The following is a 16619-nucleotide window of genomic DNA, read 5'->3' on the forward strand; positions in this document are numbered from 1 at the left end:
CCTCTATCTTTCTTCCCTCAGCCAATATCAGTCAGATTTTTGTTTCTTGTCCTTGCAACTGAATGCATTCCTATAGAATACAATGTCACGTAGCCCAATAAATATTAACTTTTATCTGACCTCATATGCTTTTCCACCCGGGGGCAAGATGTGCGACTCTCTGAATGTCCCATGATGGATAAGATGGAGGGAGAGACAACTGTCTCCCCAGGCTCTTGGGAGGATTAAATGAAAGACAGCCTGTGCAATTGCTCTGTGGACCGTGAGAGCTTCGGCTGGGAAGGGGGGGGCTGTTGTGAGCCTCTCTCCTGGAGACCAGGGCTCCCCAGGTGAGGAACAAGTTAACTGCAGCCAGAGAGAAGAAAGCAAGAGGACATGCCTGCAAGCAGAGCCCCAGCCCCAGCCCCAGCAGGTGGATGGGCCTCGCCCCCATTTCTGGGGAAGGAAGTGTGATTACCGAGGAGCAGCGTGACTGGGTGCTTAAGCTCTTGAGCCCTGGAGCCCAGATGCCTCTGTCTCTCCCTCAGACACGTGGTAGGCTCTCTGTGCCTCAGTTTCCTCACTTGAAAAAAGGGGGCAATGATCATAGGGCATCAAATATAAAAAGTGCATGGAGGAGCTTAGCACACGGTAGGGATGTTCAGTCAGCGACGGCCCCCCTCACCCTATGGTGCAAACTCCAAACTCAGCGGCATAGAACAACAAGCACGGATTTCTCCCTCACGGGCCTGAACGTGGGAACACAGAGTTCCGCATGGCTGGCGAAGAGGTGGGAGGCGCGGCGACGCTGCCGGGCATGCCAGGGCCTCAGTCCACCGGAAGAGCCAAAGGTAACTGCAGGGAGCTGGCTCTGCTGGCCGTCACCTCCTTGGGTCCCCCCACCGCAGCCGCCTGCACGCCCCCCCATCACAGTACTAATCTGTCCCCTGTGTTTCATTGCACATTTACCCTAGGCCCCCAAGACAGGGACTGAGGGCATCCTGTTCCTCGCACAGGTCAGGAGAGACTGGCATGGCCCCGGATGATTCTGGAGGATGCCTTAAAGGGAGGGAGGACTGAACCTGAACTTGAGGGAGGCTAGCCTGTGGCAGGTGGATCAGGGAAGTGAGTAAGGCCAGGCGCGGGGGGTGGGGTGGACAGGATCACGTCCTAGGACAGGGGTCAGGAGCTGGCAGGGGAGATACGGTCAGATGATGGCACTTCTGAGTCAGGCGATGGAGAAGGACCTGGGGTCCCCTGGGTCCCGGGAACATGGTAAGGTCATGGGAAGCGGGCAACTATCTGGGAGCCTGGCTGTGGGGATGAGCGTGGTGACTGCAGGACAGGGTCAGGGTGGGAGGCTGCCCAGGCATTCACAAACGTTCACCGAGCACCTACTGTGTGCCAAGCCCCGTGCTGGGTGCTGGGGTGCAGCTGTGAACGGGAGAAAGATCCTGTCCTTGCAGAGCTCATATCCGAGTAGGGAGAGAGGACAATGGAAGAAATAGGTGTGACGCAGGGGAGGTCCAAGGTGACCAGTGCCGTGTGCTGCAGACCTACTGTGAGCTGAGAGCTGGGATCTCTGCCCTCTAGTCGCTCAGCCTCGTAGGGGCCAAACCGTGTGTGTGCATTTGTCCCCTGCTCTCTGGTTCGTGGCCAGTGGCCTGTGTCTGTGTGCATGTGTGCACAGCTGTCTGTGGGTGTGGTTATGAGTGTATCCGTGTTTTACTGGCAGCTCTGTGTTTTCCTGAGTGTGTGTGTGTGTGTGTGTGTGTGTGTGTGTATAAGGAGGGAGGCGAGGTGGTGAGGGCTGTGATCCAGACCTTCCTCTGCAGTAGCAGAAGCTGAGGTCTGGTGGGGCGGGAGCTGGGGGGGCTTCTCCCTCACACCTGTCCCCTTGGCTCCAGGCTGGGGGTGGGGAGCCCTGAGGGTGCCCATGACTTTGTGGGAAGAAGGTCAGGGCGCAGCCGGAATGTGTTTGCGTTTCCTGGGTGATTGACGATGGGAGCAGGCTGTCTTCCCGAGACAGATGTAGGAATGTTTCTGCTAATCAAAGCGGAAAGCAGGGGCGTGGGGGCCGCCTGAGGCCTCCCCCAGCCCTGCGCCGTGGCCACCTGTCGGGGGCCTGGGAAACAGTTGGGCAATGCTAGGGAGAAGCTCCCACACCCAGGTGACCCCACTGTCCACCTCTGCCTCTCCGGGAGTCTTTGGTCAGGCACGGCTCACCTGCTCCCCAAATACACCCAGGGAGGTGTGAGAATGGGGTCCAGGGTTCAACCCAGAGGGGATTTGGAGTGGAGGAGTGGGACTTTGGGCATCTGTCCCAGCAGATTGGGGGGTGGGCAGGAAGAGGAAGGGTCCATTTCTCCAAGGTTCCTCCTCCTGACCCCTGTCTCCAGCTAGCCCTGCCAGGGGCCGTCTCAGGGTAACTCCCCCCACTTTTCTTTTCTGAGTCACAGTTTAATACCCCCAGAAGCACCAGTGATGGCAGGAAATAACCCAAATTGGAAAACCGAGGTGGGCCCCAGGTCTCAAGGGTGTGGGTGGCTTGGCTGTCCCATCCCCCGGCCCCACATTCCCCCAGCGCATTGCTCACCTGCTCTAGTCCCATAGGAAGCCCACGTCCTGGGAGAGGTAGGGCAGGGACAAGTGGCAGATAGCATGACACCCAAACCAGCCAGTGTGGTCTGGACTTGGCCTGGTCTAAGCTTCATCCACTCATCTCATGAGATCCAGAGACTCCCTGCCCTGTCTGCAAACATCCGCCTGCGTGGATATGGGCCCTTATGTGAGGACTCTGTAACTGAGGTCAGGGTTGGGGGGTGCCCAGGGGTTTATTGGAGGGGGTTGGCTGCTGGTCAGAATGGCTCCCACTCCAAGAATTCCCTGTGAAGCTGGGGCGATGTCATCCCCCATCTCCCCACCCCAGCCCTGCACTGCAGTGACTTCCCCAACACAATCCTGTGGGGCTTGTGGGCCAGGAAGGATGTGCTGACTCCATGACTTGCCTTGTTTCCCAAACCCGCACAGGCAGGGCGCCCAGGCCCCCAACCCTGGCCCTGGCAGTTCCTCAGCCAAGATGGGTCTGAAGCCACTTTTCTCAGGTTTGGCTCTGACACATCTCTTTCCCCCTCCCACTTTCCCCATCTCCTCCTTGACGATCAGGGGAGGAGGGACATGCCTGTGAGTCACCCCATGACTCACAGGAGACAGAGCCAGGGCCTGGTGTGTGAATGTGTGCACGTGTGTGTTCCTATGTTAGGGAGAGGAGCCTGAGCTGAGATGGGGAGGTGGGCCTTGGCTTTCTGGCCTTTAAAAGTTTGAGCTCAGGGTGCCTGGGTGGCTCAATCCATTAAGCATCTGCCTTCAGCTCAGGTCATGATCCCAGGGTCCTGGGATCGGGCCCTGCCTTGGGCTCCCTGCTCAGTGGGGAGCCTACTTCTCCCTCTGCTCCTGCTCCTGCTCTCTCTCTCCCTTCTTCTCTCTCAAATAAATACATACAATCTTTAAAAAGTATAAAATCGGGCAGCCCCCGTGGCGCAGCGGTTTAGCGCCGCCTGCAGCCCGGGGTTTGATCCCGGGGACCCTGGATTCAGTCCCACATCGGGCTCCCTGCATGGAACCTGCTTCTCCCTCTGCCCCGTCTCTGCCTCTCTCTCTGTCTCTCATGAGTAAATAAATAAAATCTTTAAAAATAATAATAATAAAATAGGGCAGCCCGGGTGGCTCAGCAGTTTAGCGCTGCCTTCAGCCCAGGGTGTGATCCTGGAGACCTGGGATCGAGTCCCACGTTGGGCTCCCTGCATGGAGCCTGCTTCTCCCTCTGCCCGTGTCTCTGCCTCTCTCTCTCTCTCTCTCTCCCCCTCTCTGTGTATTTCTTGTGGATAAATAAAATCTTTAAATAATAATAATAAAATTTAATTTAAAAATATAAAATAATAATTTGAGCTCATTGCAGCCAGACCCCAACTGATGGGACCCCTTGGTCGCAGCCAGGTTGGGACAGTCACCTGGAACAGATGGGTAGGGCCTGGGTTCTAGGTGCTGACCATGTGAGGGCTGACCCTGCGAACATGGGAGCTCAGTGGCTACTTGGATGCTTACCTGGGAATAGGAAATTCCTCCCTAGTAGGACACCCCTGCAGTGAAAGGTACTGGAATTCAGTTAGCAAACATATCACTGATGGATGAATTAAGTGACTGAAGAAGCATATCTGGCTGGGTAGGGGAATTTGGGATTCTTGGCTACGAGAACTTCTTGAACCTTAATGTGCAAAATACCCTAGGGATCTTGTGAGAATGCCGATTCTGGGGCTGCCTGGGTGGCTCAGTGGTTGAGTATCTGCCTTTGACTCAGGTCATGATCTTGTGGTCCTGGGATCGAGTCTCACATCAGGCTTCCCACGTGGAGCCTGCTTTTCCCTCTTCCTGTATCTCTGCCACTCTCTCTGGGTTTCTTGTGAATAAATAAATGAGGTCTTAAAAAAAAAAAAAACAAAAAAACTTATTCTGGCTCAGCCAGGGCATCAGAACCACAGACCTCACCTCCTAGGGAATTGGAGCCAGATGCGAATGGCAGGCAAATGTTTCGTGTATTAGTAAGAAGGGAAAAGTGGCTACCAGAAAATATAAACTGGACAGCTGGACATAAACCCTGGCAGAGCTCCAGGGTGGACAAGGACACAGACAGTGTCCTTCAGTGAGGACTAAAGGAGGAATACTTAAATTGTCAAAGCCAATGCGGGTTCTCTGTGTTTTAACAAGCTCTAGGCTAACAGAAGAGTGTTTGGAAGGAAAAGCTCGGGGTCGGCTCAGGAAAGGTCCTCGTCCTGAGCCAGTTGTGAAACTTCTGGGCAGGCCCTGGACCAGACCTGTGTGATGGGGTCACTCAGCCCATGCCTGTAGTTCAGGGGTCCTGGCCCAGCAGCCGTGAAGGTGGCCAGACTTCCTGGAGACAATCAGCTTGTTCTATGGCCAGGTCCTGATGGCCACAGCGTGGGTGACCTGGAAACTGTGTCCTGTATCTGAAGATTTACCATGTGCACACCAGGAACGTGAGTTGGGGAGAGACACAGATGTTGGGGAGCAGAAGTCGAGTAGGAGAGATCGTGCCATTGGTGCTGAAAGGGACCCTGAAGGTCATCCCCCTGCTCCCATTTCACAGATGGGGAAACTGAAGCCACAAAGGGAGAGGGAACTGACTCAAAGTCTTATGAGTAACTGGTGGGATCAGGACTCGAACCCTTACCATCTTACTTTTGGAGCAAGATTCTTATGCTCCCTATTCCAGAAAGGACCATACGGAAGGAAAAGGGGCCTATGTCAGGGGAGGTTGTGGGACCGATCGGGAGGGGGCTGGTGTCCCTGAACCTCATGCATGCCCAGAAAGGCCCAGAAACTACCATTTTGTTGAGGTTTTTGGTTATCTTGAAAGCAGGAAGAAAGATCTAAATAGGGTTAGTTAAATTTGTGCTATTTTAGATATCTTACATTGATCAAATTAACATAACAACATACCATTCAATGACTGTATGCTGATCTATTTGGAAATAACCTCAAAAGTCAATATAGGTCTTACCTGCATATGGAGCCAAAGCTCAAAAGCCTCCAGGCTCCCACCGGTGACAATGTCCCCTGAGTGCCTCCAGGTGGCTGTGGATGAAGGATGGAGGATGGATGGAGGGACTAGAAGTGGAGGTGTGAATGTGAGCTCAGGGGGCAAGGATATCTGTGTCTGTTTTGTTCACCGGCACTCTCGGAGTCTGTAGGAGTGCCTGACATACAGCAGACTGTCACCGTGCACTGCTGCATGACTGCGACGGAGCCGTGGCGTGGCCGTGGGAGTGGAGAGAGGCGCTGAGGCATCATTTCTGCAGGTGCACGGGGGGGGGGGGCTTTCTTCTTCCCCAGCCCTGACCAAGTGAAGCTGGGCAGAGAGCCGGATGCCTGAGGTCTGATCCCGGCCTCCTCTGTGGTAGGACAAGCAGCTCCCATCTCGAAGCGACAGCACCTGGGACTGTAGAATAGGGGTTCACCATGTGACACCTGCAGGTCTCAAGGCAGCATCAGACAACTTTGATGTCCCTTCTTCCTTTGGAAAAGTTTGGGAAAGGAGAATTCTGGAAATAGTTGGAGAGGGGGATGCGGAGGCACAGATTCCGAAGGGGTAGAGAGATACAAAAATACAAAGCATCCCAGGCACCTGGGTGGCTCAGTGGTTAAGCGTCTGTCTTCAGCTCAGGGTGTGATCCCAGGGTCCTAGGATCAAGTCCCACATCATCCCTCTTTGCCTATATCTCTGCCTCTCTTTCTGTGTCTGTCATGAATAAATAAATCCTTAAAAATCTTCATGAAAAATAAAAAGAAAACATGACCAAACGAAGCATAGTGACGATCCACGGCCGAAGCAGGTGTGCGGTCCGCGCAGACCACCGCACCTGTGCACTGCTACCTACCACCTAGGAACCGACTCCCCCACCCCAGCAGTGAGGCCCGGCCCAGCCCAGCCCCACTGAGCACAAGGATGTCTCGGCGGGACGTTCACTGCGTGCCATCTCCACATGTTGGGTCCCTGGCTTTCCCCAGGAGTCCCCCCGAGCCAGCTGGGGTCTGGACAAACCCAAACACTTGGCCAGCCAACACGACTATTCCTCGGGGCACCCGCATTGGCTCCTGTGAGCTCGCAGTTCCTCTTTAGGCCTTGCACACCATCTCTGTCCTTGGCCACCCTGGAGGGCTGCCAGGGATTATGGCAGCCACACTTCCCTTCGTGTCAACGTGTGAAACAACATTTGCCTGCATCTGGCTCCAGCTCTGCTCTCTGAGTTCCCTGGGTGGCAGTGGCTGTGGTGCTGGTGCCCCAGCTCCCCAGCCGCAGCTGAACTCTTGATGGCAGCTTGGTCCCCGGAAACCGAGCACCAGCCACCACCTCTCATGCAGTGGGCGCTTGGGGAGACGAGCAGGGAGGTGATCCTGGCTAACATCTTTGGCAAATTTAACTTTTTAATTTTGAGATAACTGTAGATTCACATGCAGTTTAAAGAAATAATGCAGAGAGTCCCCCTGCAGCCTTTCCCTGGTTTCCCCCGATGACAGCATCCTACAAAAACTATATCGTAGGACAATGTCACAACCAGGATGCAGTCAAGGTACCACAGGTTTCCAAGGCCACAGGGATCCTCCTGTTGCCCCTTTATGGCCACGCCCACTCCCCTCAATCCTCGTCCCCACCTGAACTCCCAGCAAGCACTAAGCTGTTTTCCATATTTTTTAATTAAAGATTTTATTTATTCATGAGAGACACAGAGAGGCAGAGACACAGGCAGAGGGAGAAGCAGGCTCCATGCAGGGAGCCTGATACGGGACTCGATCCCGGAACCCCAGGATCATGCCCTGGGCCAAAGGCAGGTGCTAAACCTCTGAGCCACACAGGGATCCCCGCTGTTTTCCATTTTTGTAATTTTTGTCGTTTCAAGAATATTATATAAATGGAGTCATACGGGGGATCCCTGGGTGGCTCAGCGGTTTAGCGCCTGCCTTTGGCCCAGGGTGTGATCCTGGAGTCCCAGGATCAAGTCCCATGTCAGGCTCCCAGCATGAAGCCTGCTTCTCCCCCCTCCTGTGTCTCTGCCTCTCTCTCTCTCTATCATAAATAAATAAATCTTTAAAAAAAATAATAAAAAATAAATGGAGTCATACTGTATGTAACCTTTTGGGATTGGCTTTTCTGACTCAGCATAACTCCTGGGGAGTCAGCCAGCCAGGTTGCTGTGTGGGTCACCGGTTCATTCCTTTCGGTTACTGAGTCGTTTCCCATGATATAGATACACGAAGTTTGCTTAGCCATTCATTTGTCGAAGGACATCTGGGTTGTTTCCAGATTTGGGCTATGATGAATAAAGTTGCTATAAGCATCCCCGTACAGGTTTTGGTGTGAACATAAGTCTTCATTTCTCTGGGACAAATGCCCAGGAGTGCAATTGCTGGGTTGAATGACACTTGCATGTTTAATTTTTAAAGAAACTGCCAAACCATTTTCCAGAGTGGCTGTACCTTTTCATGTTCCCACCAGCAGTGTGTGAGTGATTCGGTTTCTCTGCACCCTCTCCAACATTTGGTCTTGTCACCATTTTTTAATTTTAGCCATTCTGATCGGTGTACAATGATAGCTCATTGGGGTTTAATTTGCATTTCACTCCTGGTTAATGATGTTGAACATATTTGCATGTGCTTATCTGCCATCTGCATACCCTCTTTGGTGAAATGTCTCTTCTTGTGTTTTGCTCATTTTCTAACTGGATTTTTTCTTTTTTTTTTTTTTCTTTTTGATGTCGAATTTTGAAGGTTCTTTGTAGGTTCTAGACACTGGTCCTTGGTCTGAGAGGTGGTTTGCAAATATTTCCTCCCAGTCTGTAATTTCTCTTCAGCCATTTTTTAAAAGAGATTTATTTACTTATTTGAGAGAGAGAGAGAGAGAGAGGGAGAGGGAAAGAGTGCAGGGGAAAGGGCAGAGGAAGCGAATCCCAAGCAGACTGCCCACAGAGTGCCGAACCATCACAGTGCTCAATCCCACGACCCTGAGATCTAGACCCAAACTGAAATCAAGAGCTTTTGGCTCTTCAGCTTTTTCAGAGACTCTTCCATGGGGGTGCCTGGGTGCTTCAGTCAGTTAAGTATCTGACTCTTGATTTCAACTCAGTTTATGATCTCAAGGTCATGAGATCAAGCCCCGGGGTGGGCTCTGCCCTCAGGGAGGAATCTGCTTGAGATTCTCTCTCTTTCTCCTTCTCCCCCTCTGCACCCTCCCCCTAAATAAATAATTTTTTTTTTTAAAGAGACTCTTCCACCAAGGGAAAATTTTGAATTTTGATGTAAGTCCAATTTATCAGTCTTTTACAGCTCATGCTTTTGGTGCTCGGTATGAGCACTGGTTGCTTAGCCCTCGATCCCCAACTTTTTCTCCTGTGTTTTTTTCTAAAAGTTTTCTAGTTTTACACTTAACTTTATGATCCATTTTGAATTAATTAAGGTGTGAGACTTAGATTGAGATGTCTTTATTTCTATGGGTTTTTCTTTTTCTTACCTATAGATGTTTATTTTTTTTTTAGATTTTATTTATTTATTCATGAGAGACACAGAGAGAGAGAGAGAGAGGCATAAACACAGACAGAGGGAGAAGCAGGCTCTATGCAGGAAGCTCGATGTGGGACTCGATCCTGGGGCTCCAGGATCACACCCTGGGCTGAAAGCAGCGCTAAACTGCTGAGCCACCCGGCCTGCCCACCTATAGATGTTTAATTGCTCCAACACTATTTGCTTAAAAGTCTGTCTTTCCTTCATTTAACTGTGTTTGCATTATTGTAACGCAAATATTTGTGTGGTCTGTCTCTGGGTGCTCTAACTCCTTCCATTGATCTGTGTGTCACTTGCTCTGCCAATATTACACAGCCTTGCTTACTGTAGGAATGTAAGAAGTCTTACACGCTTTATATATCAGGTTTTTGATAAATCATGTGGACTGGTTCCCCTCCTCTTGCTCGTTTTCAAAACTGTTTCAATGATTCTGGTTCCTTTGCTTTTCCAGGTATCAGTTTAATTTAATTCAATTTATTTATTTATTCATTTTTTACACCAAACATACTTTGTTAGCACAAAAAAGCAGCTGTAATAAGGCACAGCAAGCAGAAACATACATTAGCAGTCAAAGGGTTGGTGTTGCACACAAATACAACTTTTCTTTTTTATAGTCTTGGCAATAGCCATTGGGATGTGCAAGAACTTTCTGTAGGAGCCGGTAGGGAAACCAAGGACCGTTCACCAGTGGTACAGAGCACAGTAACAATAAGACACAGTAATGGATTCAACTGGGATGCCTGAGTGGCTCAACGGTTGGGTGTCTGCCTTAGGGTCAGGGCATGAACCTGGGATCTGGGATCCCAGACCAAGTCCTCCACTGGGCTCCCCACAGGGACCTGCTTCTTCCTCTGCCTATGTCTCTGTGTCTCTCATGAATAAATAATAAAAAAAAAAAAAGAATGGAGTTGACTAGTGCAAAATATCCAGGACAGAGCTGTAAAAAAGCAAATGCTAGAACTTGGTATTACTTCCCAAACAGCTCACTCCAATAGTAGCGCATACTATTCTAAGTGACAAAGAGGTGCTAAGTGAAGTTATTTACAGATACAGTGGTTGTATAGTACCTCTTAAATCTGCAATTAGGGTTTCAGAGTTGCCATTAGAAATTAACTGCCCTGAAATTCTATAAATTGCACTTAAGCAATTCAGCTGTGAGAGTTTCCAACAAGGAGCGAGGTGTTGCCATCCAAATTGCTCATCGCAGTTTAGTAATAATCTCAAACATCAGCAACCACTACTGTTATCAGCTGACTTGCTTCTAGCCTCCCTTTCTTCATGGCTCACAAATGCATCACCGGCATAGGGAAAGACCCAACTTCAACTAATCAACTTCAACTAATCAGCTTCAACTAATTGAGTAGACTGCCTTTACTAACTTTAAAAAAAAAAAAAAATCACATGTGGGACTGTGGGACTACATGGCAGCTCTTCCTAATGTGTGTGTGTGTGTTTTTTTAAGATTTTATTTATTTATTCATGAGAGACACAGAGAGTGGCAGAGACACAGGCAGAGGGAGAAGCAGGCTGCCTGTGGGGAGCCCAATGTGGAACTTGATCCCAAGACCCCAGGATCATGCCCTGAGCCAAAGGCAGATGCTCAGCCACTGAGCCACCCAGGCATTCCTTTCCAATGTGTTTTAAGTTAATGCACTCATACAAAAAAATCGATACCTAAGGCCTTGAAATACAATTCTACTATCAACTTTATAAGCCTGACTTTTTAAGAGCAACTATTTAGAAAACCTGGTTTACCTAACGGCACCTTTTACAGGAGAGACAGGAGACCGACTATAACTTATACCCACATGCCAGTGAACTTGTGGCCAGAAAATTGTAGTTGTCTTTTTTCTCTTTCTCTTTTAGACTTCCCATGCTTGATTTATAGTAACTACAAACTGCTACTTTTGGAAAGTTATAGAAAAATTCTTAGAAAAAAAGAAAAATTCTTAGAAAAAAATAATAATTTCAAATATTAGTCATACTATTGAAAGACTCATATTAATAATTTGTTCTTCAGTAAGAAATAGAATTCTTTTGGGGCATCTGGGTGGCTCAGTGGTTGAGCGTCTGCCTTCAGCTCAGGTCGTGATCCCGGAGTCCCGGGATCGAGTCCCACATGGGGCTCCCCATAGGGAGCCTGCTTTGCCCGCTGGCTACATCTCTCCCTCTCTCTCTGTGTGTGTCTCTCATGAATAAATAAATACAATCTTTTAAAAAAATAGAATTCTTAAAAAAAAAAAAAAGAAATAGAATTCTTTATAGCAAATGGCCCAGAGTTGCTTCACTCAATTACAACAGTCATTAAAAACCAAACTGCTCAATCGACAAACTGTTTTTGTAGCCTTACTGAACACCTGTAGCCCTGTCTTCTGTCTCAATAGGCACCGCATTTATCTGAGTAAGTAACAGCAGATCACATCTGACAGATAATAACACTAAGCCTACCTATTATACTGGAAAAAAAAAAAAAAAACCACCCAACACTGATACATGTGCTTGCTCTACAGATGTACTGTCTGAGGCACATAAAAGCAGATCTAGTTAATGCCCTTGGGGGGGCAAGAGAGTTGACTTGGCCTTGACTGGTTCTCATTCTAACCAGGGAACTCTTTCAAAATCCTGTAACATTGATGGTACAGGATAGACACTCTTTCAAAAACTTCTGTAACATTGTTGGCAAAGGGAGTCCAACAATTTCATCATGTGTGGGGCATCTACAGATTACTGCATGGCAGATATAGTGCAGGCTAACAGAAAAAGTCTTTTTAATAATAAAGTAAGTGATCGTTCAAAAAACTGGGATCTTTCTAATGTTCCCGAAGTCCGGTTAGAGTGGAGGAGCCAAGTACACATGGGTCATGGGTCATGGTCAATTATTCACAGAAGAGGCAGTCCTCTTGGGCAGAGTCCCCGAGCAAGAATGTGCCTTCAGGTTTCCCTTCAAGGGAGGCTTCTGTTCAGAAAGGTCCATCGATCCCCAGTAACAGGGATTTCCCCGTCATCTGAAGCAAGTCCAGCACAAGGTGGTGTACACAATCCATCTGCAAATGGACTTTCCCAGCTCCCTGTCTGCTAACGTGGGCACGGCTGTCTCCAGACACCTGACCTTCCTCTGCCTACGTGACTGCAGACACAGGGTGTTAGCGTCCTCTTCTGAGTCATAGTTAGTTTGCAGAATTGCCGTATTGTCCGCACTTCACTTCATTCATTCAGGAGCTAACTTTGGTCCCGGTTTATATAACGGATTAACCTGTGCAGTGGCTTCAAATATATGGATTTGTGCATTGGGAGGAGACTCAATCCCTTCTTCTTTTTTTTTTTTTTTTTTAATTTTTTTTATTTATTTATGATAGTCACATAGAGAGAGAGAGAGAGAGAGAGGCAGAGACACAGGCAGAGGGAGAAGCAGGCTCCATGCACCGGGAGCCCGACGTGGGATTCGATCCCGGGTCTCCAGGATCGCGCCCTGGGCCAAAGGCAGGCGCCAAACCGCTGCGCCACCCAGGGATCCCTCAATCCCTTCTTCAATACCAAGCCGCCTTCTCTCTCTCTTTTGAAGTTTATCTTTTTCATCTCTAGACACAGAGGATGGATCACATGTATCAAAGACTGTTGAGTGTGGGTTCACGGGGGCTGTCTGCTGTTTAATCAAATGCCAAAATTTGAGGGCTAAATTTGAGCCAGCAGGAAATGGGCATTTGTCAAGCGTTAATTCTGAAATGTATATTTTTCTTTTATTAGAAAAAAAAGGGGTTTTGATTGCTTGTTGTAAGTTCTCAGGGGGAAAACACAAGCCCACAGTATCCTGCAACCTCTGTCTCCAAGAGCACCTTCCTACATTTCTGCCGACACGCTGTCGTATCACACATGGAGCTTGCACTTGAGCTCTCTTTTGAGAGTCTGCTTCCAGTTCCACCAAACTTTTTATCAGTTTCCAATGAACTCTGTATCTTTGTAGAACAGGAACGTTTTTTCTCTCCACCTCATGGAGGCTGCCGAGGGATCTCTTCTTGTGAGTCTTACTCCCAGGGTGACACATGGCTCCTGATCCTTTTCAATGCTTATTTCAACAATCTGAGGAATTTCAGTGGCACAGTTTTGGTTTCTCCTTGAAGAATTCTTAGAAGGGTCTCATCCCAGTTGCAAGGCCACATTTTCTCTTAAGGGACGGCTCTGTTGCTGAGGAGCAGAGTCTCCTGTACTTATCTTTCTTTCACAAACACCTGTTGGAGTACATGTCCACATTTTCACTACAGCTCCCTCCCTTGTGACCGAAGAGATCCTGACACTGTATTGGAAGCGATTCCACATCTTCCCCACTTTATCCATTGATTATAAGATTTGTTGGGGCTCAGCCTCATCCGGGGGCACCTGCGGCCAAGTGGACAGTCCTGTCCTGTCCCTCTGGCTGTCTGATAGAGTGCAATCTCACTTCCTCTGGACAAAGCCTCCAGCCAGCCCCCACCCCTTTCACCCTTCCCCCTCTCTCCTCTCCCCAACCTCCACTGAAATGGAAAATACTTTCCCTCCATATCAGTTTTAGAATAATGTTTTCTATATCAACAAAACATTTTGCTGGAGTTTTTATAAGAACTGCATTGAGTTCTTATGCCAATTTGAGGAAAATTGACATCTTCACTATGTTGAATTGTCTTCATGAACATAGTATATCTTTCCATTTCTTTGTCTTTTTTTTATTTTTTTCATCAGCTGTCTGTGAGTTTTCAGCCCTCAAGTCCTGTGCACATGTTTTGCTAGATTTACACCGAAGCATTTTATTTTATTTTCAAGCAATTGTAAGTGATATTTTAAATGTTTATATCTTTTGTTTCTTGGCTGAGACTTTTAATTGTTTTCATTTATTTCAGATGTGTTTTGTAACACTTCTCTTATCTTGGTGTGGGCATCTTTGCTCATTCTGCTTGAGATCTTCCTGGCTTTTGGCAGAGTGATTTTTCCAGTGAGACCTAGATATTTTGGGCATTATGCAATGAGGCTCTGTATCTTACTTAGCCTTCTGCTTTAGTTAGTTTCCTGGGATGCTGCTTAAGTGGGGACTTGGGGAAGTGCCTCATTGCTGCCAAATAGGGTTAGAAGTCCAAATTCCCCACTTGACCTCTGTTGATGCAACAGTTAGTGTGGCTCTCTATTGTTGCAAGTCCCAGCCCCCTCCTTGGCTTTCCCTGAAAGCATTCTGGCAGAGAGATTGGAGTACCTTATATACTGCTGAAGGGGGCAGTTTAGGTTTCCCATGTGGTCTTGCTGACATGGTGGGGGCCACAGATTTTTCTGAAGGGTTTGGCTGGAGTACCATAATTATTGTCTAAAATGTTTCTGTCTTGTTGGCTGCCTCTTTTCTGGCTCCTTGGCTAGATAGAGTAGGCTTTTGTTGTTTTGGAGGGGCGGGGCTGATATCCAAACCCCATGGCATTTCCAGATTGCTGGCTTCTTTAGCTTCAAGTCTGAGATATGAGGCAAAAAAAAAAAAAAAAACTGACCGCCAAGAAACTCATCCGGTTGTTGTTCTTTGAGTCCTGTGATCTCTAGCTAATCTGCCTTCTTCTCCCCTTCTTTCAGAGCCTCCTTGGGCTTATTTTATATATTATGATCAGGGTTTTAGTTGTGCTTAGTGGGAGGAATAAGAAAAAGTACATCTATTACTTCTCAGAAGCAGTACGATTTAAATTTAAATTCTACTTTTTATTTCAAGTGGAGGTTGTTCAGTTAATTAAAATCTTTTGTTCTTAAAAAAAAAAAACACTTTTGTTCTTCATATACTTTCACTCTCCATGCAAGGCCCTCTCTTATTTTATATAAAGTGTGTGTGTGTGTGTGTGTGTGTGTGTGTATCTCCCCTCATCCCTGACCCAGCCCCTATTCCTCTCCATCCAAAGACTCCTCTTCTAACATACTCAGGATATGCCCTTAAATAAATGTATAGGGACACCTGGGTGGCTCAGTGGTTGAGTGCCTGCCTTCAACCCAGGGCGTGATCCTGGAGTCGCAGGATCCAGGCCCACATCAGGCTCCCTGCATGGAGCCTGCTTCTCCCTCTGCCTATGTCTCTGTCTCTCTTTCTGTGTCTCTCATAAATAAATAAATAAATAAATAAATAAATAAATAAATAAATAAATAAAATCTTTAAAAAGATTTAAAAAAATAAATGTAAACTGTCTACAAGCATGTAGCTTTTTAGGAGTATGTGTATCCATTTTAAGTTTACACAAATGACATCATGTCTGATGTCCCATTTTATTTAATCTCCTTTTTTACTCAAAACCAGGTCTTTTGGTTTGACCCATGTTGTTTTACAGATGGGCTACTTCTCTACTTTCCATGTGCATCCACCTCATTCCTTAACAATTTCCCTAGTGAGGGACACCTGGTTGCCTGTACTTCACAGCAGCTGCAAGCAGTGCCGCCAGGAATATCTTGAGCATGCTTCGTGGTGATGGGTGTAATGTGCTCCGGGGTTACCACTGAGGTGTGGGGTGGCTGGGTCTGGGGCATACACTGTCATAATTGCTCCAGGCCTGGCTTATTGGTTCTGGAAGGACAGTACCTGCTCATGCCCCCAATAGCAGTGTCTGGGAAATCCTATTGAGAAGACTAAAACAGCACTGGGAATTCTCTGGTAAAGCAGATATTATTTTGGCAAGGTGAACAACCACCTTCTAAATCATGTTTAGGCTTGTCAACAACCAGGCAGTATAACCCAAGGTTCCCTGGGATTTTCCCTGGTGATCACGGGAGAGTCCTGCCTGGTCCGGTGGACTGAGGACTAGGTCTAGGATGAGCAAACATCCAGAAGTAGGGAGACCTTAAAGCCCCAGAGATCCCAGAAGTTGAAATAGCTGCTGGGAGTTAAATGAATGAGAGGCAAAGGGAACAGCCCCTACTATAGAGCCTGGCACACGGCTCATACTCAATTAATGTTTACCAAGTGTGAGAACGAACAAAGGAAGGAATCGTTGGCCTGTGCCTCTGCTCACTCGCTGCTGCTGCTGGTGGGGTCTGTGTTTCCGGGAACCCCAAACTTTATTTCTTGCATTGGCTCTGCCAGCTGGAGGTGGGCATTTGTGAAGGGGCAACCAGTGTCCTCAAGGCCCCCACACCCTGCCTGTGATCTCCTGGGTCTGTCTCCTCCAGACTCTCAACATTCATTCAGTCACTCATTCATCCCTAAAATCCCCCTAGACACCTCAAGGGGTCCTGCCTTGTGCTATACTCCCGGGATTGAGAAATCAGGGTGGAAGAGGCATGCTGACCCCCACCCTCAGCCACAGTCAGCAGGGTGCCCTCAGCCTGGAGATTCCCCCTGCAGTCTCTCCTGGCCCGGCTCCCATGTGTTCTCTGGGTCTCTGCGCTCAGCGCCTCGTAAACCAGCCCCCCTTCCTCGGCACTATTCTCCACTGACTTCCTGGACTTCCCTTCAGGGCATTCACTGCAATTTGTCAGCATCTATTTCTACAATTATTTAATTTTTTTAACTGTAACCTATTATT

At 48.2% G+C, this 16619-nt stretch overlaps 1 pseudogene; it reads right to left on the minus strand.

The window, feature by feature from the left end:
* Positions 1-11725: 11725 nt before the first annotated feature.
* On the minus strand, positions 11726-13443 carry LOC100685054 (annotated as a pseudogene).
* Between the last annotated feature and the right edge of the window lie 3176 nt (positions 13444-16619).

The sequence above is a fragment of the Canis lupus genome, chromosome 10 (genome assembly GCF_011100685.1).
Source record: "Canis lupus familiaris isolate Mischka breed German Shepherd chromosome 10, alternate assembly UU_Cfam_GSD_1.0, whole genome shotgun sequence".
In the NCBI taxonomy this organism is placed as follows: domain Eukaryota; kingdom Metazoa; phylum Chordata; class Mammalia; order Carnivora; family Canidae; genus Canis; species Canis lupus.